A 21,198-nucleotide genomic window follows, 5' to 3' on the forward strand; every position below is an offset into this window, starting at 1 on the left:
GAAATGTCGCGTTTTTTGCACTTTTTGCAAAAAAACGCTACTGTATCCTCTGCATGCATTTCACGACCAAACCAGTGCCAACCTACAGAACTCGACTCAGAAACCATGGGTGCATCTGTCATACCTGCATTTGCAACTGTTACCGGCAATTCACAAGGTATTTCTCAAAAACATTTCCCGCACCTGGTTTTATCCATATTTGTACAAGAAACTGGCTTAAGAGAGTGTAAAGCACAAAATTCACCAGAAAGCATCCAGTGACCTGTATCCATTTCCAACTGGCGGGGCAAAAACCTTCTGCAGAGCCTGCATTTAGCAGAATTTACATAAATTCACAGGTAGTTCGCACAGTCGTGAACTAAAAACCTCAATTGCATAAATTCATCGTAGAAACAATTTTCTCAATCCTGGTACTGGCTTCATCAGTCCTCTGAGTAGTATTTCAATTGCTGCTTTCACAATTTACCCTCTGTTCCTTGCAACTCACCTCTCTATTGCAAAGAAACCCCTCTGTGTTGCTCTGCTCACTCAAAACCAGTTTAAATACAAGTCAGAAGCCTTATTAGCTATGGAAACACCAATAGCCCTGAATATTCAGCCTCTGAATGCCCCTCAAAGGGAGTTAGAATGGAAAGCCCTAGGAGATGTAGATTATCAGATGATAGACTCTTTCCCAATGAATTGAAAGCCCAACACCTTACTAGAGCTGATATTTTAGGGATTTGGGACTCAAATTTGCCCATTTACAACCTCCCTCAAGTCAATGCCCTTCCAGACTTGATCCATAGATGCCAGGAGTGCTATGACCCATGCCAGAGAGCTATTCTCAGTCCTACAGGCTCAGTCTTGTTCCATATCACCCCAGAAACCATAAATGAGATGCTGCATTTTCACACTGCAAGACCATTGACCCCTCTCTCCATGTTCGACTTAGTCAAGAAGGGGAGCAATTTGTCAAGTGCCCAGATCATCAAAATCAATGAGTTATTCATACAACCAAGCTCTGAAACTACGAGAACTCCTCCTATTGGATATCATTACCTGAATGACTTGGGCAGAATGCTGGTGGATTTGATCAGCTACGTCCTGGGGTACAGGGGAGTTGAGGATGTTGATGACACCATAATGGCAATGCTATCTATATTTTCTCCTGGAAAGCCCCCAGCTGTACACTATGACTATGCCACATATATTGCAGAAAAGATTCATGAACAGCTAATGAATCTACAAAGGGAAAGGGTGTTCAGATACACCTCATACATCTACCATCTGTTCTTATTTTATCAACCAGACAGCTTCTCCGTTCCCCTCAAGAAACTTAATGCCCAGGGAAATCCAAGGTCAGTTGTGTTTTGGTCTTCAGTTTTTCATTATACTTCTGAATCACCATACACATACTGTGAATTCATAGACCTGTTCATTCACCCAGCTATGACATTGCTGTATGGTGTGCCTCCTCCAAGGTTGACTGATGACATGCAAAGAGTTCTCCATCTCTCCAAGGTCTACAGCATTGGTGATTGGTACTTTTACCAACACCACACAGTAATCAGAATATATGGCTGTGAGTTGAACCCTTATAGGCTGCCAAGATATGTCCCTATGAGACTTTTTGCCTTAGAATACTTCAGGCAGTTTGGAAATGCCGACTGCTTCCATTTCCAAAGTAAGAACAAGAAGGTGCAGCTGAAGGTAAGGAACCAGCTAGGCCCTTTTCTATACAATAAAAGAGAGGAGGGATGGAAGGAAGCAGATATGATCCTAGAGGGCTTCAAATTGCAAACCAGTTTCAAATGGACACCTTATGACCCTAATCATTTTATTTCCCTCAGGAGGATAAGATACAAATTGGGTAATTATGCACATGTAAGGCTGCCTGAGGTTGAAAAGTATGCCAATTCTTTGAGCTGGAAAGAGGGCACTCTAGAAGAGCCAATTACTAGAGAGCAAATGCTAGAAAGAGAGGCTAGGAATATTCAAAAAGAGGCTGACTTGGAAACTTGTGGACAGGTTTCCTTCTCATATCAAAGGCATCTTGGAGCAGTTGCCTCATCTTCAACAGCACATCAGCAAGCTGCCATGGACACTCAACAGGAACAACCACCTCCCATGATTGAAGAGAAAACAGAAAAAGAGGTGGAACAAAAAGAAGAAGTACAGCAGCAGGAAGTGCATCAACAACAACAACACCAACAGCAAGAAGAACAAAGAGAGGAGCAGCCTGTGCAACAAAAGCAAATAGTGGAAGCCCCAAAATCCACTGAGCAACAGCCCCAACAAATTGTGCCTCCTAGGCAAGAGACAACAGTGGAGGCCTCAGTCCTCCAAACCCCACAAAAGGAAGATATAAGCAGGAAGAGGGACAAGGAGACTCCCCTCACAACATCGACAACTCATTGGGAGAAAAGACATAGAATGAATCCCTTCTCAGAGGAAGAAGTGCCTATAGGGAAATCTTTGGGCATGGGCCCACCTAGCAGGGAGGCATCTGGGAGTTCCTTCCAGCAGGAACAAGACAGAACAGTGGGAGGAGAAGTCAGCTCCTCAAGCCACCAAAGAGAAGGTGAACTAGGCATCAAACAACAGTTCATTGACATAAAGAGGAGAAGTGAGCCATTAAAAATACAGCTATATAATCATTTGTTGAAGATGGCTCCTACTAACCAAGAAAGACTTATGTCCGCATATGATGTAAATGAGGGCAAGATGATCATGATTCACTTCATGCCAACTGCATTACAACCACAGTCCCCTTCATACTACTTGAGGACCAATCTTGAGGTCCTTGCCAAGGACATCCACCCAATGGACAAAATCGAATTACACAAGCAAACGGGTGAGATGGTATATGCCTCCTTGGCAGACAAGACATTGGATAATTATAGGCTAGTGAATAGCCTAAATAATACAGCTGCTCAACTTGAGTTGGAAAGAGCATCCTCTCAAGCAAAGGACAACATGATCAGGTCCTTAGAAGATATAATCATAGAAATTGGGTATGATCCCAAGGACATCAAGGGCATACAAGAAATATTGAAATTGAGGGATGCAGACATGGCAGCTTTGAGGAGAAAGATCAAAATCCCAGCAACAGTTCACCCTCAAACAGATGAAGTTGCCCAGCAGAGGCATGACCAAGATGCAGCAGCAATACTAGTCTCCCTATATAAACAGCTGATCCAAACCCAAGAAAAGCTAGGAGAATCAGAGGCTGCACAGGCAGAATTGCAGGCATCATTATAGCAAAAGGAAGGAGTTTAAACATCTCAGCCTCCTCCTGAAATAATTAATCTTGAAGAGCCTCCTCAAACTACTGCCCCTCCCATGCAGCAAACAGAACAGGCAGCACCTTCTACCTCAGCACCAGCACCAACAACAGAGCAGGCCCCAAGCCTGGACATGCAAAAGCTGAGGAATGAGATTCAGGCCTTGGAAGCACAAATGTCAGAACTGAATGAGGCCAGGGAAAACCTTGCCAAGGTGAATGAAAGGTATGATAAATCCAAGCAGAGTGTTGCTGAGAAAGGGAGGGAGATCAAAGCACTCAAGGAGAGGATAAAGGAGCTGGAAAAGGAGCTCACACTAGACAAAGTAGTAGCTGAGCTCAAAACAGTCTTATGGGCAAATATTGGCCAGTCCATCACTGACCAATGGCAATATATTGAAACAATTCATGAGCAGATGGAGCTCATTGCAAAAGCACACAGAGAGATCCAAAGAGCTAGGGCATCTCTAGGCAATATGCCTGAAGTTGCCAACAGAATGATCAACGTGCTTAACAATAGAACAAGTGCTCAGTTGGAAACTATGGGAATCTCTAACAGGACTGAGACTATTTTGGAAATAAAGAGGGTCCTAACACTGAGAAATCTAGTGCAGACACTAGAGAGAAGGACCCAGGATATGCAGACCGAGGTTAATAGGTTCATGGATAAATTTGTGGCATTGCAGAACAGAGGTCTTCCAGGCTTATTGAACAGCACAGGAAGATTGCTTTCGCATGAAAGCTATGCCAAAAGGGTAAATACCTTTGCCACAAATCAGATCACAGAAAAGGCCAGTACCTCAGAGGAAACAGGGCCAGCAACAGGTCAAACTCTCTACAACAGGGTAGAGAACTTATTTTTTTATCATGAATGAGCTCAAACATCTGTTTGAAGTGCCTCCCAATTTCTATAAATACACAGAGGTAGATGAGACTGTGGATGCAATTCTTAGACATCAACTGCCCACACAGGAATGGTGGACCAAGGAAATACAGATGATCTTATAGACCAGGAAGCCATTCACAAAGTTTTTTCATCATAAAATACAAGTTGGCATGCATAGGAAAACTTAGTAAAATCAGCATGCATGAAAAGGGAAGGGCTGAGCCAACTCAGCAGAACTATTCGGCCAGCAAAGCAAGATGCACAGCTACAGGTGACAGGGCCAAGAAGTTATAGCACGGCAGCCGTAAAGGCACATTTTCCAGCATTAAAGCAGAATGTTCCAACCGACTCAGTGGCCTCCAAAGGCCAAAATATCTTCTGACAGGCATAAAGATGCATTTACTTTGTATTCAATGATGTAATAACTTTCTTATCTAATATCTTGAAAAGTTGGTGAACGTATTCATTTCTGAGATAACTTAGCACTCAGATATTTTGTATAACCAATTGTATATATTCCCCCCTCGCATAAGCTTGCAGGGGTTGTTGTTTTTTGATTGCTCTTCAAGAGTTTCTTATGCTGTAACTTTCCAGATTATTAATACAAAGGCTGATGGAATTTCCAAAGCTCTGTGTTTTCTGAGTCTTTGTGGAGTGTTGCTGAATGTTACAGGATTCCTGCGTACTCTCATGGCACAATAAGTCTTCTATAAACTTTCGTTATGTGTTTTTGTTATCTTTTCATGGCTCAATCATGCTACTATATTCTATAGTTGATAGCATAGAAAAAGAATAGTTTCAGGACTTATTCATAGAATACCCTGAACTCAATCTATGCTGTTATGAATGTTTTCTTCAGTTATAGACATAAGGTGTAATTCTTAATTGCTGCACTTTCAAACTATAGCTTCAACAGTGATTGTTGTTTTAGGAATTCAAGTTTGCTCCTGTGCAACATATCCCTTTCTCACACCCCAGCTTAGTGGAAAATTCTTAATTTCTTTTCACTGGTTGAACACACCTCATAACCACAATTTCAAAACTGTTCTCTGAGATATCTAAATGGCCCTGCAGTATCAGCAAATCTACACAAGATTCCAGACAACCTTTAGCTATAGACTCCATCACCCAATGGACTAATACTCTTTGAAAATGTACACCTTTGATGCAGAAGACATCCCTCAACCAAATACAAAAACAAATCTTGAACATCATAACTAGCCTGAAATCTCAGCACAAACAGAGCTAAACCTTAAAGAGAGAGCCCTCTCTGATTACAGCCTGGCTAGAAGCTGCAATCCAAAGATTGGTTAGTGGTTACCCCGGCCGTATTCCCTTGGGAGTCATAGGGAACAACCTGGGTGTTAACATAAATGGCGACTCCACTGGGGAACTCCTTAGGATTTTCTAATTACTGTATATCTCCTAAAGCTACATATGAAGCCTGAATACCAGCCAGGAAACCTTCAAAATTGTTTCTGTTTTACATTAACAGCTTTAGGGAAGAGCTGCTTCAGTCAATCTTCATACTAGCTTTGAGATCTATATAGCCATTCCAAAATCTTATCCAGTCCTTGCAGATATAAAATTTTTTCCTAAAAAATATTCAAAAACTAGTTAGAAGCTGGCTCCCAAGAAGAATCCACGGTACACTAGGTCAAATCCTGACCCAAATCCACCCCCTGTTTTTGAAAATCCTAACACCATCCCTAGAATCATTAGGAAGCAGCAAGAGCAGGAAAATCTTGCTGATTTGAGTCCAGAGATAGTTCATCCTAACCCTGTCTCTACCCCAATCAAGGTTCTTTTTTGGTCTACCCCCAATTCCCCCAGTTCATCATCTACATCTCAAAGCTCTCCTTTCACACCTCCATTCACTGCACATACTCCCTTGACCAACACTCTAGTTTCTACTGTTCCAACCACCCCTGTTGTACCAGTCGTTCATGCTATCCTAGTTGTCCCAATCAACCCTATAAACCCTGCAAATATGGCCAATAGGTATGCACCCTTGCAGTTACCTGCTAATGCTGCAGCTCTACCTCAAGACTATCAATCCAAGATCTCGTATTTTGACTCCACTGGCCCTTTCACAGCTATTCAGCATGCCAGAAGAATGCAAGACCATTTTGAGAACTATGAAATAGATGATGACAGCGTGAGAATGAGGATTTTTGTTCAGAGTTTGACAGGGGATGTAAGGACTTGGTTTAGATCACTGGCTGCAAATACCATCACAACTCCTGATGAGCTCTATCAAGCCTTTACTAACAGATGGGAGAAGAAGAAAGATCCCTTGCACATACTTGGTGAATATGATACAATCAAAAGGGGTCCCCAAGAGACTGTCTTGGAGTATTGTGCAAGATTCAACAATGTATATAATGCAATACCACATAATTTAAGACCTCCTCCTGATTTAGCCTTGTACAAATTTCTTGATGGTTTTGACCCTGATATTGCATATCAATTAAAAGAAAGGGCACCTGAAACCCTTGAAGAAGCCCAGAAGGTTGTTGTCACCATAGAGGCTAACCTGATTGCCAAAAGAAACAGGGCAAGATTGGAAAAGAGAACCACCTCCAAAGATGAACCCTCAGCCTTTGATAAAAAATTGGATTCAATAATCACTGGTATGAAGAGGTTGGGGGATAGAGTAGAATCAGTTGAGAGAAAATCATCATGGGAAGAACCACAAAACAACCCTAACAGGAATCCAAATTTTAGGAGAAATCAAAACCCAAACGTTGGCAAGACCGGTACTGACCCAGACATAAGACCTCCTTTTCAGGAAAACTATACTGAGGCATCCACTTCAGATGAACAAATAGATGACACCCACATCAACCTAATGGGCCTGAATGATGAGCAGCAAGTTTTTCTAAGTCAAGAGGATCATAAGGATGATGACATTCAACAATTCCAAACCAGGTCAGGTGAGTCATTTGATTTTAAACAAGGCTATGACACAGCTGTTTATGAAGTTCATAAACAATATAAGCTAAGGAGTAGAACTATAAATGTATCACAGCCTGAAAAAACAAAGGATAGCCAGCAGCCTAAGAAAGCCATTGTCATGGAACCAAGTGTCAAAACTGGTCCAAGTACAGATGAGGTAACCGTTGAGGAAATAGCTGAAACTTCTTCCTCAAAATAGCAACTAGTAGATCCCTCACCCTTGGAGCCCAATCCAAGCAACACTTCTCAAGAAATGAGTAAGAAGGAGAAGCTTCTAGACCAAGAAAAGAAGCAAGAGGAAGACTTGGTAAACAAGGAAAAGGCTGCCACTCACAACACTAAGATCCAATCTGAAATACCCTTTGACTTAGAAGCTGAGATTGGCAAATTAAAGGTAGCTGTTCCCCTTTCAGAACTAGCCAAGCATGACATTTATAGACAACAAATCAAGAAGTCCCTTCAGCTAACTCGTAATAAAGATAATGTGAATGTGTTAGATGACACCCCAGAATTGCTTTTCGGCCCAAAAGTTGATGGAAAAACAGCTGTTGCAGGTATCCTACCTTTTTATGTCAGTTTACATGTCCATGATAAGATATTACACAATGCAATGTTTGATTCAGGTGCCTCTCACAACTTGATGCCCAAATCAGTCATGGAAAGGTTGAATCTAGATATTACAAGACCATATAAGGACCTATTCTCATTTGACTCCAGCCAAGTTAAGTGTTTAGGTCTCATAAAAGATCTTTGTGTCTCACTCGTCCAATATCCCAATAAGACAATCCTGATGGATGTTGTAGTTGCTGATATCCCACCCAAATATGGGATGCTATTATCAAGGTCATGGGGGGCTAAACTCCAAGGTTCCTTGCAGTTAGACATGTCATATGCCACTATCTCTGTCTTTGGGCAACCAAAAAGACTATACAGAGAAACACTTATGAAATACATGGTCAGCAGTGAAGAAAAACCTCAAAATTTTCCCATATATGTTGTTCATTCTGATATAGACTCATACATTCTCTTCAATGATAATTCAGGTCTTACAAATAATGATGAAACCAAGACACTCAAACAAGAGCAGGACATTAATGAACAAACTGCTACCCCAGAAATAATGGCTGATCAATCATTAAACAAAGTTGCTGCTCTAGAAATCAAACTGATCCAATCAAGAGATGAGACAGTCCTAAAAGACAAACCAAATGAAAAACCAGAGCTTCAACTCATAATCCCAGATCACAGAGAAGTGATTAAGTCTCCCCTACAACAAGAGATCCTATGGTTCCTTGAATTTGATGGATCAGTCAACAAGTTAGGGGCAGGAGCAGGGGTTTGGCTACATAATAAACAAAACAGCCATGCAGAGGGCCGAGCCTATAGGTTAAACTTTAGATGCACCAACAATATGGTAGAATATGAAGCTCTCTTGTTAGGCCTTAAGCTAGTAAAATCCTTACAAGCCATAAAGGTTTCAATTATGGGAGATTCAGACTTGATCATCCAACAAGTAAAGGGAAATTTTGTTACTAATGATAAAAGACTGAGATCTTATAGATCTGCTGCTGCTGAACTACTACAGTCCTTCACTGAATTTCAGATTACTATGATTCCCAGAACCCATAACCTGCATGCCCATAGCTTGGCCACATTTGCAAGTACCTGCAAGCTACCTTTTGAGCCCCACCATTGCTTTACAGCTGAGGTAAAACATAGACCTTCTGTCCCAAACAATGTCAAGGACTGGCAAGTATTTGAAGATGATGCACAAATCAATAATTTCTTGACCTTGCAACAAGAATTTGTAGGACTAAATATTGACACGGAAAGAGCAAGTCAATCACAAATACTTGAAAGAGCAAGTCAATCACAAATACCTGATAGAGCAAGTCAATCACAAATACCTGATCAACAGAATCATAAGCCAATATCACCTAAAACAACTAACCAAATCATACATCCAACAATTTTCAACAAAGACAATATACTAGAAATTCAACAAATCGGTTGTGAAGAAATGGTTGATGCTGAGGCCGAAGTTATACAACTGAAAGATAACTTTCTTCCAACAGGCCTAACTCCACTAGAGGATATTTTTGATTCAAATGATGTCCCAAGGAAACCAAAAATGCAGCCCCTTAACTCTGCCATTGAGGAATGCAACATTGGAACCATGGAAAAGACCAAGATAATAAAATTGTCTGCATTCCTACCTCCTGATCAGAAGCCCAAATATATTGACCTTTTCAAATAATTCCAGGATGTCTTTGCATGGAGTTATGAGGACTTAAAATCCTATGACACCTCTGTCATTCAACACACAATCCCTCTCAAGCCAAATCAAAAGCCATTTAAGCAAAAATTGAGAAGAATAAACCCTATGCTCCTCCCAGCAATTGAGAAAGAGGTACAAAAAATGTTTAAGGCTGGTATCATAGCACCAATCAGGTTTTCCGATTGGATCTCAAATTTGGTGCCCACAAGAAAGAAAACTGGTGAAATAAGACTTTGTGTTGATCTTAGAAATCTAAACCAAGTGTCCCTCAAAGACAATTATCCCTTACCTAAGATGGATCACATTCTCCAAAGAGTGGTAGGAGCATCAAGGATCTCATTACTTGATGGATTCTCAGGTTTTAATCAAATCCTAGTACACCCTGATGATCAAGACAAAACTACGTTCACAACCCCATGGGGGACTTTCAAATATGTAAAAATGCCTTTTGGATTGAAAAATGCAGGGGCAACATTTCAAAGGGCAATGGACATTGCTTTTGCCAAGGAAATTCATGACTTTCTTGTCATTTACTTAGACGACCTTACACCTTTCTCAAAATCAGACCAAGAACACTTGAAGCACTTAAGACAGATCTTCCTAACATGCAGGAAATATGGAATTTCCTTGAATCCAAAGAAGTCCCTGTTTGGTATGGAAGAAGGAAAGCTCTTAGGGCATATCATTTCAAAGGATGGCATCAGAATTGACCCAGATAGGATACAAGCTATCTTGCAAATGCCCCACCCAAGAAACATCAAAGAATTGCAAGCCTTCTTATGGAAGATTAACTTCTTAAGAAGGTTTATCCCAAACTTAGCAGAACTGATCAGATTATTGAACAACATGCTAAAAAAGGATTCAAAAGTGAAATGGACAGTAGAAGCAAATCAAGCCTTTGAAGGTATAAAACTGGCCCTTACCCAAACCCCGGTCTTAACAAATCCTCAATTTGATAGAGAATTTATCATTTTCTCTTTTGCCTCTCAGCATACTATTGCTGTTGTTCTATTACAAAAAGATGACCAAGGAAACGAGAAACCAATTGCTTTCTTCAGTAGAGCTCTTAGAGATGCACCTATGAAATATCAGATCATGGAGAAACAAGCTTATGCTTTGGTCAAGGCCATTAAAGACTTTAGGATTTACATCCTTTATTCCCATGTTATAGCTTATGTGCCAAGTCCCATTGTAAAAGACATACTCACTCAAGAAAATTTAGAGGGCAGAAGAGGAAAATGGATTGCCAACATCTTGGAATTTGACATTGAAATAAAACCTACAAAACTAATAAAAGGGCAAGGTTTGGCCAAACTAATGACAGAAGCAAACTTCCAAGCCCTAGACATAAACCAGCTGGACAATGAACCGGAGCTGGCGACTCCAAAGATCAACGTAGCCTTTGAACAATCCCCTTCGTATTCTGATATATGTTATGTGTTACAAAACCTGTGTGCTCCACCAGGATTGTCCAGAACTAAGAGTAGGTTCCTAAAAATGAAAGCTTCTAAATTTTGTGTTATGGATGGCAATTTGCTTTGGAAAAACCATGAAGGTATATTTTTAAACTGCTTAATTGAAAATGAGACTAACAATGTCACCAAAGAATTTCATGCAGGTGACTGTGGTGGACACTTGTATTGGAAGTCCACTGTGGATAAAATACTGAGGGCTGGTTACTATTGGCCCACTGTTTTTTCTGATGTCAAGAAATTCACCACCTCATGTCATAAATGCCAAGTGTTTGAGGGAAAGAGAAAGTTACTACCACTTCCTTTGAGGCCTATTGCAACAGAGAGACCTTTTCAACAATGGGGTTTAGACTTCATTGGGGAAATTCATCCCTCATCTTCAGGCCAACATAGATGGATTCTAACAGCTACAGACTACTTTACTAAATGGATTGAAGCTGTTCCATGCAGACAAGCAAATGATTCCACTATCATTCAGTTCCTTGAGACCAATATTCTTGCTAGATTTGGCTGTCCTGATAAAATAATAACAGACAATGCTGCTGCCTTTAGATCAAAGAAGATGGTGAATTTCTGCCACAAATTTCACATTACCTTGGGCCATTCTACTGCATATTATCCCCAAGGAAATGGCCTTGCTGAATCATCAAATAAAAGCTTGGTGAACATCATAAAGAAGGTGTTGGAAGAAAGTAAAAAGAATTGGCACAAGAAGCTTGTGAATGCCTTATGGGCAGATAGACTAACAACCAAGAGATCAATTGGGGTCAGCCCATATGAGTTAGTCTATGGACTAGAGGCCAAATTCCCTTCGTCCCTAGGTGTTCCTGTTATGAAATTACTGCAAGAAAGTCAAGCTGAACCGAATGATATGCAGAGAAGGGTAAATCAAATAATATGTTTGCAGCAAACTAGAGACCAAGTGTACAGCAGAGTCCAAGTGTTACAAGAAAAGTTGAAGAAAGCCTTTGACAGAAGGACTAAGGCTGAAGATTTCAACATGGGTGACAAAGTCCTCAAGTGGGATTCAAGAAGGGAAGATAAAGGAAAACATGGAAAATTTGATTCCCTTTGGAGAGGACCATTTGTCATCCAAGTAGTACAAGGAAATAACACTTACTTCCTCAAGAATCTTGATGAAACTGATTTGGATGAAGGTCCTGTCAATGGCAGGATGTTAAAGCACTATTTTGACTGCCCCCCATGTATATAGCATGGCTGTTCCCTTGTACATAATTTGTTTCGTTTAGTGTTTTCTTTCAGCATGTGAATAACTTAGTTGAAGGATCTTGCAGAAGCAGGAAAAGGCTGTAATTCAGCAAGTTCTGTAAATATGACAATTTACAATTTTGAGGTTTCAAGGAAGAAAAACTCCAAGTTTTGGTGAAGATGTAGCCAGAGGGCCAAGGCATTCTGACCTGCTGTTCTTGGTCTTTCAAGAAGAAAAACCATCCCCATGTGGAGCCACTGTTGGATACCTATATCAATAGGTTTCATATTTCATGATTGGCAAATGCAAGTGCCAAATATGCTCTGCTTTGCTGATACAAAGATCCCATATTTCCAAGAGAAGACAAGGTATGTACATAGCTTGATGTTGACTCAATTTTGGTGGATGGTCCAACAGCCTAATCTGGATCATGCCATGTTTCAATTTTCTATTGTAGAATAGAGAAAGAAGTCTATCCAAACTGTTTAATCTTGGCAGACCAATAGCTAGGTAGAGAAATAAGGTTCCCAACTGCTTAATCTGGGACCTAGGAAGCAATAAGGGTAGCATTAGATAGAAAATCAAAAGGAAAGAGCCAAGGAAAAGAAAAGGCATATAAGGGTCTGCAAGTCTAAGTGCACCCTCCCTGAAGAAACAAAAAATGCTAGGCAAATAGATGGGTAGGCAGTTGGGGTTGCAGAAATGTCATGCCTTCCTAAGTGAGTGTTTGATAAACTGTTTACAAAGGAATATCAGTGGATTGAGAAGGTCCTCTTCTCCATATGTTGCAGCAAGGCAAGGGAGCATGTCTGACTTCCTAGTTTCCCCTTTCACTCTCATTACTAACATCCCTTCATCAGTTGAGATTCATGGAAGAATTTGAGGTTTTATGCTCGTTCTTATGCCTTTAAAAGCCACATTTCCTGTGTAAAATTCTTTTCATTTTGATCTACTCCCTAAGCTAAGTGATCTTCAAATAAACTTAGTGATATCACTCCTCATTCACCTGTTCATCCATATTAACCCCTAACTTCTACTATCTAAATCCCCTATGTTACCCTTTCCCTACTATTATAACACTATGGTGTATAAACCCCAAGCATTGTATAAATATCCCTCCCCTTGGAATTATAGTCATATGTTCACTATCAGGGATTAAATTGACATCTGGTCAGTTTAAAAGCCCTAAGCTTTACCCTTTTCTCCCCCTTCAGAAGTTATCCAACCCATTAATCCTTCATTCGCTAAAAGACCTTGTAAAAACCCCATTTTTACCCCTAACCCGCTCTATTCGCAAAAATACACAAAAAACCCACTTTTTCCGACCTATCCAAAGTATGGGCGCAATATACATTTTCATTTGAAAAATACAATGAAAACTATATAACTCCGCCGAAACCCAAAGTCCCGCCGGGCGCGTTTTTCAAAGGAAATAATATTTTATTACTCCACCCGCTGCCGTATCGTCCGCACGATTTAGCGATCCGTCAACCGTCGGATCGAGCACCTTTGATCGGACGGCATGTATGCATATCGGGTTGGGCCCGACGTCCATAAGATAGCACCCGAGAAACTGTCAGAGGGTGACGTCAGGCCTCTGCCACGCGTCGCCCTCACAATTTCTCGGGTCGCCCTCTGACAAAATAGCGACCGTATCTAAGGCGGTCCAAGAAAAACCATTACCGCTTCTGGTTTACCGCCGGTCCTGCTATGCCTACGTCATCACCACGTCAGGCCCACATCAGTGCCACCTCACCGCCACGTCGGCACCCTTGTCCGCCACTTCTCTGATCTGTCCGCCACCTCACCATCCCCGTGGACCACTCACAGCTTGCCACATCACCCGGTGACATCATGCTGATGTCATCCAACCTTGACCCCACCTGATGACGTCATGCTGACGTCATCCAAAAAATGCGCCAATATTCCAAAAAATCCATATTTTGGCCGAAATGTCGTGTTTTTTGTACTTTTTTCAAAAAGACGCTACTGTATCCTCTGCATGCATTTCACGACCAAACCAGCGCCAACCTACAGAACTCGACTCAGAAACCGTGGGCGCATCCGTCATACCTGCATTTGCAACTGTTACCGGCAATTCACAAGGTATTTCTCAAAAACATTTCCCGCACCTGGTTTTATCCATATTTGTACAAGAAACTGGCTTAAGAGAGTGTAAAGCACGAAATTCACCAGCAAGCATCCAGTGACCTGTATCCATTTCCAACTGGCGGGGCAAAAACATTCTGCAGAGTCTGCATTTAGCAGAATTTAAATAAATTCACAGGTAGTTCGCGCAGTCGTGAACTAAAAACCTCAACTGCATAAATTCACCGTAGAAACAATTTTGTCAATCCTGGTACTGGCTTCATCAATCCTCTGAGCAGTATTTCAATTGCTGCTTTCACAATTTACCCTCTGTTCCTTGCAACTCACCTCTCTATTGCAAAGAAACCCCTCTGTGTTTCTCTGCTCACTCAAAACCAGTTTAAATACAAGTGAGAAGCCTTATTAGCTATGGAAGCACCAATAGCCCTGAATATTCAGCCTCTGAATGCCCCTCAAAGGGAGTTAGAATGGAAAGCCCTGGGAGATGTAGATTATCAGATGATAGACTCTTTCCCAATGAAATCAAAGTTTAATATTCATATGCTAAATGAATTGAAAGCCCAACACCTTACTGGAGCTGATATTTTAGGGATTTGGTACTCAAATTTGCCCATTTACAACCTCCCTCAAGTCAATGCCCTTCCAGACTTGATCCATAGATGCCAGGAGTGCTATGACCCATGCCAGAGAGCTATTCTCAGTCCTACAGGCTCAGTCTTGTTCCATATCACCCCAGAAACCATAAATGAGATGCTGCATTTTCACACTGCAAGACCATTGACCCCTCTCTCCATGTTCGACTTAGTCAAGAAGGGGAGCAATTTGTCAAGTGCCCAGATCATCAAAATCAATCAGTTATTCATACAGCCAAGCTCTGAAACTACGAGAACTCCTCTTATTGGATATCATTACCTGAATGACTTGGGCAGAATGCTGGTGGATTTGATCAGCTACGTCCTGGGGTACAGGGGAGTTGAGGATGTTGATGACACCATAATGGCAATGATGTCTATATTTTCTCCTGGAAAGCCCCCAGCTATACACTATGACTATGCCACATATATTGCAGAAAAGATTCATGAACAACTAATAAATCTACAAAGGGAAAGGGTGTTCAGATACACCTCATACATCTACCATCTGTTCTTATTTTATCAACCAGACAGCTTCTTCGTTCCCCTCAAGAAACTTAATGCCCAGGGAAATCCAAGGTCAGTTGTGTTTTGGTCTTCAGTTTTTCATTATACTTCTGAATCACCATACACATACTGTGAATTCATAGACCTGTTCATTCACCCAGCTATGACATTGTTGTATGGTGTGCCTCCTCCAAGGTTGACTGATGACATGCAAAGAGTTCTCCATCTCTCCAAGGTCTACAACATTGGTGATTGGTACTTTTACCAACACCACACAGTAATCAGAATATATGGCTGTGAGTTGAACCCTTATAGGCTGCCAAGATATGTCCCTATGAGAATTTTTGCCTTAGAATACTTCAGGCAGTTTGGAAATGCCGACTGCTTCCATTTCCAAAGTAAGAACAAGAAGGTGCAGTTGAAGGTAAGGAACCAGCTAGGCCCTTTTCTATACAATAAAAGAGAGGAGGGATGGAAGGAAGCAGATATGATCCTAGAGGGTTTCAAAGTGCAAACCAGTTTCAAATGGACACCTTATGACCCTAATCATTTTATTTCCCTCAGGAGGATAAGATACAAATTGGGTAACTATGCACATGTAAGGCTACCTGAGGTTGAAAAGTATGCCAATTCTTTGAGCTGGAAATAGGGTACTCTAGAAGAGCCAATTACTAGAGAGCAAATGCTAGAAAGAGAGGCTAGGAATATTCAAAAAGAGGCTGACTTGGAAACTTGTGGACAGGTTGCCTTCTCATATCAAAGGCATCTTGGAGCAGCTGCCTCATCTTCAACAGCACATCAGCAAGCTGCCATGGACACTCAACAGACATCCAGCAAAGGCAAACAAAAACAGGTGGAACAGGAACAGCCACCTCCCATGACTGAAGAGCAAACAGAAAAAGAGGTGGAACAGCAAGAAGAAGTACAGCAGTAGGAAGTGCATCAACAACAACAACACCAACAGCAAGAAGAACAAAGACAGGAGCAGCCTGTGCAGCAAAAGCAAACAGTGGAAGCCCCAAAATCCACTGAGCAACAGCCCCAACAAATTGTGCCTCCTAGGCAAGAGACAACAGTGGAGGCATCAGTCCTCCAAACCCCACAAAAGGAAGATATAAGCAGGAAGAGGGACATAGAGACTCCCCTCACAACATCGAAAAATCATGGGGAGAAAAGACATAGAATGAATCCCTTCTCAGAGGAAGAAGTGCCTATAGGGAAATCTTTGGGCATGGGCCCACCTAGCAGGGAGGCATCTGGGAGTTCCTTCCAGCAGGAACAAGACAGAACAGTGGGAGGAGAAGTCAGCTCCTCAAGCCACCAAAGAGAAGGTGAACTGGGCATCAAACAGCAGTTCATTGACATAAAGAGGAGAAGTGAGCCAATAAAAATACAACTATATAATCATCTGTTGAAGATGGCTCCTACTAACCAGCAAAGACTTATGTCTGCATATGATGTAAATGAGGGCAAGATGATCATGAGTCACTTCATGCCAACTGCATTACAACCACAGTCCCCTTCATACTACTTGAGGACCAATCTTGAGGTCCTTGCCAAGGACATCCACCCAATGGACAAAATCAAATTACACAATCAAACGGGTGAGATGGTATATGCCTCCTTGGCAGACAAGACATTGGATAATTATAGGCTAGTGAATAGCCTAAATAATACAGCTGCTCAACTTGAGTTGGAAAGAGCATCCTCTCAAGCAAAGGACAAAAGGATCAGGTCCTTAGAAGATATAATCATAGAAATTGGGCATGATCCCAAGGACATCAAGGGCATACAAGAAATATTGAAATTGAGGGATGCAAACATGGCAGCTTTGAGGAGAAAGATCAAAATCCCAGCAACAGTTCACCCTCAAACAGATGAAGTTTCCTAGTAGAGGCATGACCAAGATGCAGCAGCAATACTAGTCTCCCTATACAAACAGCTGATCCAAACCCAAGAAAAGCTAGGAGAATCAGAGGCTACACAGGCAGCATTGGAGGCATCATTACAGCAAAAGGAAGGAGGTCAAACATCTCAGCCTCCTCCTGAAATAATTAATCTTGAAGAGCCTCCTCAAACTACTGCCCCTCCCATGCAGCAAACAGAACAGGCAGCACCTTCTACCTCAGCACCAGCACCAACAACAGAGCAGGCCCCAAGCCTGGATATGCAAAAGCTGAGGAATGAGATTCAGGCCTTGGAAGCACAAATGTCAGAACTGAATGAGGCCAGGGAAAACCTTGCCAAGGTGAACGAAAGGTATGATAAATCCAAGCAGAGTGTTGCTGAGAAAGGGAGGGAGATCAAAGCACTCAAGGAGAGGATAAAGGAGCTAGAAAAGGAGCTCATACTAGACAAAGTAGTAGCTGAGCTCAAAACAGTCTTATGGGAAAATATTGGCTAGTCCATCACTGACCAATGGCAATATATTGAAACAATTCATGAGCAGATGGAGCTCATTGCAAAAGCACACAGAGAGATCCAAAGAGCTAGGGCATCTCTAGGCAATATGCCTGAAGTTGCCAACAGAATGATCAACGTGCTTAACAATAGAACAAGTGCTCAGTTGGCAACTATGGGAATCTCTAACAGGACTGAGACTATTTTGTTAATAAAGAGGGTCCTAACACTGAGAAATCTAGTGCAGACACTAGAGAGAAGGACCCAGGATATGCAGACCGAGGTCAATAGGTTCATGGATAAATTTGTGGCATTGCAGAACAGAGGTCTTCCAGGCTTATTGAACAGCACAGGAAGACTGCTTTCGCATGAAAGCTATGCCAAAAGGGTAAATACCTTTGCCACAAATCAGATCACAGAAAAGGCCAGTACCTCAGAGGAAACAGGGCCAGCAACAGGTCAAACTCTCTACAACAGGGTAGAGAACTTATTTTTTATCATGAATGAGCTCAAACATCTGTTTGAAGTGCCTCCCAATTTCTATAAATACACAGAGGCAGATGAGACTGTGGATGCAATTCTTAGACATCAACTGCCCACACAGGAATGGTGGACCAAGGCAATACAGATGATCTTATAGACCAGGAAGCCATTCACAAAGTTTTTTCATCATAAAATACAAGTTGTCATGCACAGGAAAACTTAGTAAAATCAGCATGCATGAAAAGGGAAGGGCTGAGCCAACTCAGCAGAACTATTCGGCCAGCAAAGCAAGATGCACAGCTACAGGTGACAGGGCCGAGAAGTTACAGCACGGCAGCCGTAAAGGCACATTTTCCAGCATTAAAGAAGAACGTTCCAACCGACTCAGTGGCCTCCAAAGGCCAAAATATCTTCTGACAGGCATAAAGATGCATTTACTTTGTATTCAATGATGTAATAACTTTCTTATCTAAGAGCTTGAAAAGTTGGTGGACGTATTCATTTCTGAGATAACTTAGCACTCAGATATTTTGTATAACCAATTGTATATATTCTCCCCTCGCATAAGCTTGTGGGGGTTGTTGTTTTTTGATTGCTCTTCAAGAGTTTCTTATGCTGTAACTTTCCAGATTATTAATACAAAGGCTGATGGAATTTCCAAAGCTCTGTGTTTTCTGAGTCTTTGTGGAGTGTTGCTGAATATTACAGGATTCCTGCATACTCTCATGGCACAATAAGTCTTCTATAAACTTTCGTTATGTGTTTTTGTTATCTTTTCATGGCTCAATGATGCTACTATATTCTATAGTTGATAGCATAGAAAAAGAATAGTTTCAGGATTTATTCATAGAATACCCTGAACTCAATCTATGTTGTTATGAATGTTTTCTTCAGTTATAGACATAAGGTGTAATTCTTAATTGCTGCACTTTCAAACTATAGCTTTCACAGTGATTGTTGTTTCAGGAATTCAAGTTTGCTCCTGTACAACATATCCCTTTCTCACACCCCGGCTTAGTGGAAAATTCTTAATTGCTTTTCACTGGTTGAACACACCTCATAACCACAATTTCAAAACTGTTCTCTGAGATATCTAAATGGCCCTGCAATATCAACAAATCTACACAAGATTCCAGACAACCTTTAGCTACAGACTCCATCACCCAATGGACTAATACTCTTTGAAAACGTACACCTTTGATGCAGAAGACATCCCTCAACCAAATACAAAAACAAATCTTGAACATCATAACTAGCCTGAAATCTCAGCACAAACAGAGCTAAACCTTAAAGAGAGAGCCCTCTCTGATTACAGCCTGGCTAGAAGCTGCAATCCAAAGATTGGTTAGTGGTTACCCTGGCCGTATTCCCTTGGGAGTCATAGGGAACAACCTGGGTGTTAACACCCGTAGGGCTAGCTACGAGGCTAAGTGGTTTGATGTTGCCTTGAATTTTGTCTTTTTCAGCCTAAGGCCAAATTCAAGCCCTAACATATTGGCAACCATACTGGGGAGAACAACTTGTTTGTCGGTTGATGTGTTTATTTCATAAGTCTTAGACGGAGCCTGAAGTTATGCCAGGTAGCCTTCGAAACGCTTTTGCTTTGCATAAGCGGAAGTAGATAAATGCTGCTTCAGTCAATCTCCGTGAGCTTGTGAATACAACACTTCGATTGCATTTTACCCCAGTACATTTGTAAACTCTGAACTTTTGATGATAAGTTGAGAGTTTTCACAGGCTGATTGGCTATTTGTTCCTTGATATCCAAACTGGCTTTAGATTCTAGTCATATATTCAAATCTCATTCATGTCCAGTTATTTTTTAGTATCTTGAAGACATTGATTTTGATGAGAGCTTTGAGTTGTCCCTGTTCAAAACCAAATCCGAAAGTGCACTTGATTCTCTAGTTCCCAACCCTGATTTTGCTGCTGCCCTTGAAATCGAGAGACACAATAAATTGGTCGAAAATTTTATCCTAAGACACCTTCAGACAGATATCCAAGTCACTAATCTTGCTGATTTCCTCGAAACTATATCTGGCAATATTGGATCTACTATCACGGCTTCAGTTCCGCACGAACAAACCAATCCTCCTTTTATTTCTATATCCCCTATAGTTACACATCCTGAATCTACAGTCAATTCTCCCTCTTCATCTCATATCGCTTCTCCTCTGCCTACACCTCCCTATACCCCTCATACTACAGCTACACCTACTCCACCTACTACTCCTAGACCCAATCTACCTAAAGCAATCACTGCCCGGTTTGCCTCTCTTGCTCTTCCTCAAAATCTGCATGATATGCCAGCTGATTATCAGAGTAAAATTCCCATGTTTGATGGCACTCCTCAGGGTGTTTCCGCTCAGCAGCATATAGACAAAATGGCAACTTTCTTTGATCTATATGAGATAGATGAAGAAGATGTAACTATGCATTTGTTTGTGCAAACATTCGGAGGAGAAGTAAGAAAATGGTTCAGAGGTTTGATAGCTAGAAGCATACCCACATTGGAAGAACTTCAGAAGCAGTTTTTAGATCGATGGGAAATCAGAAAGGATCCACTTCAGATCAATGCCGAGTACAACAATCTCAAACGTAATCATGGTGAGTCTGTCCAAGATTACATTATCAGATTTAACACAGTTTACAATGCTATTCCAGATGATTTAAGACCATCTAGAAAATCAGCTCTTCTCAAATTCCCGGATGGCTTTGATCCGGAGATGGCTTATTCATTGCGAGATAGAGATCCGCCTACCTTGGAGGATATGAAGAAAATCGTTGTTAGTGTTGAAGTGAATTTGAATGATAAAAGAGCAAGGATGAAAGCCGAAAAACAAGTGACAATCAAAGAAGAAGCTTCTACATCAGATCAGCTCCTTCGCAAGGTAGAAAGGGTAGAAAGGCTGCTCGAAAATACGCATCTAGACAAGCTGGAACCGTAGATTCGCAATCCTAATTTCCGAGGTCCGCAGCAGCCACAATACAGAATTAA

The sequence above is a fragment of the Pinus tabuliformis genome, chromosome 9 (genome assembly GCF_031772625.1).
Source record: "Pinus tabuliformis cultivar Carrire ecotype Pingquan chromosome 9, CPIR1, whole genome shotgun sequence".
Taxonomy (NCBI): domain Eukaryota; kingdom Viridiplantae; phylum Streptophyta; class Pinopsida; order Pinales; family Pinaceae; genus Pinus; species Pinus tabuliformis.